The sequence below is a fragment of the Gavialis gangeticus genome, unplaced genomic scaffold (assembly GCF_001723915.1).
Source record: "Gavialis gangeticus isolate Ggan-Ray unplaced genomic scaffold, GavGan_comp1, whole genome shotgun sequence".
Lineage (NCBI taxonomy): Eukaryota > Metazoa > Chordata > Crocodylia > Gavialidae > Gavialis > Gavialis gangeticus.
The window spans coordinates 49,753,779-49,755,357 of NW_017729030.1; the positions used below are offsets into that span (position 1 = coordinate 49,753,779).

The 1,579-nt window shown below is 62.8% G+C and overlaps 1 protein-coding gene across 1 annotated transcript in view; it reads right to left on the minus strand.

The window, feature by feature from the left end:
• The window catches only part of NR3C2 (nuclear receptor subfamily 3 group C member 2), a 382,693-nt gene extending 382,229 nt beyond the window's left edge, over window positions 1–464 (minus strand). Inside the window, exon 1 of the mRNA XM_019522178.1 lies at window positions 263–464. The gene's annotated coding sequence lies outside the window, so the exon portion shown is untranslated. The remainder of the gene's footprint in view (window positions 1–262) is intronic.
• Window positions 465–1,579: the final 1,115 nt, after the last annotated feature.

The following is a 1,579-nucleotide window of genomic DNA, read 5'->3' on the forward strand; positions in this document are numbered from 1 at the left end:
TGTGTGTGTGTGTGTGTGTGTGTGTGTGTGTGTGTGTGTGTGTGTGCGCTGCAGGTCAGTGCACAGGGACAAGTCGTGTGCGTGTTTGTGTGTGTGTCATGTGTGTGTTGCAGATTAGTGCCCAGGGACAATTCCCCTGTGTGTGTATGTGCCCCCCCACCGATCCAGCTGGACCTTGCTTCTTGCTCTAATCGCTGCCCCCTCCCAGCCCAGCCGCTCTCTCCCCCTCGCACTCCGGGCGAAGTGATTGCACTGCACTCACCTTTCCTACGACATGCTGGGGCGGCTGAGGAGGCGAGACCCCAGCTACCGCCGACAAACCATCCGACCCCCGCGAGCCACGAAGTAACCGGGAGGGGGAACGGGACGGAGGACGGCGTGAAGACAAAAAATCAAAAGAATAAAGATCAAAAAAAATCCTTGCAAGGGGCTGCCACCACCTCCGAGGCGAGCCCAGCAGCAACAGCAGCAGCAGCAGCAGCAGCAGCAGCAGTTCCTGTAGGAGCCCGGGCGGCAGGACGGGAATAGGAGCGCTGGAAACAGTAAAGTCCACTCGGATCAGGTCCTCCGTGCTGTGGCTGACAGCTCCCCCACAGGGGCTGGGTGCATGGGTGTTCCCCTCCCTCCTGCTGTCACACCCTCGCCTGCTGCTGGAGGAGGAGGATGGGGGGAGGAGGAGGGCTGGATCCAGCTGAATATTAAAAAAAAAAAAAAAACTTAAGTCATTCCAGGTAAAACTCCCATCTGCGCCACCAAGGAAGGGGAGGGCGGAGAGGGAGGAGGGTATAAACTTTTTCCTGCCTCCTCCTCGCCTCTGCGCTGCCTCCCGCCGCGTCCGTCCTTCCTTCACCTTCCTCCTCCTCCCGGGGCTGCCTCTGCCTCGGCGGGGCCCCCCTCCCCCCCGCCACCTCCACCCGTGTTTTTTCTCACGCACGGCCAGGCAGGCGGCTGGTTCCTGGTTTGTGGAGCTGGCTGGAGGAAAAGAGGGAGGGAGGGAAAGAGGGAGGAGGGTGGCGGCGGGGCGGGGGAGGAGTATCTCTCCCTTCCCCAGGCGGAGCGTGTCTGTCGGCTCTGACAGCGGCGCAGGCTGGAGAGGGGGAGCCCAGCCCACCCCTTCCCTCCCCGGCGGGCTCGGCTCCGGCCCGGCGCACCAGACACCTAGAGGGGGAGGCGGGCAGAGCACAGGCCCCGGCCAGCCAGGCAGGCCGAGCTGCAGACATCACGCGGGGGAGTGGGGAGGAAAGAGACGGGGGTGGAGACGCTGCTGCCTGCCTGGCAGTGCAGGGCCCCTGCCTGCCTGCCAGGGTGCCAGCAGCTGGGGGCAGGGCAGCAAATGCCCCCCGACCCATTGCCAAAAGGGGGGGGGGGGCTGCCACCCCACTGAAAGCTAGGGTGGCCATCCTAGAGGACCTTGCGGTTTTCTGCCCCTCTGCCCTTTCTCCGTATGAACCCTACCGGCTTTATGGCCTCTGTTTTTCTTTTCCAGAGAAAAACAGAGGCCGTAAAGGCATCCAGTTTCGTATCAAGAGAGGACAGCTGGACTGTCCTCCAGGATGGCCACCAGTGGCGACACACAGGG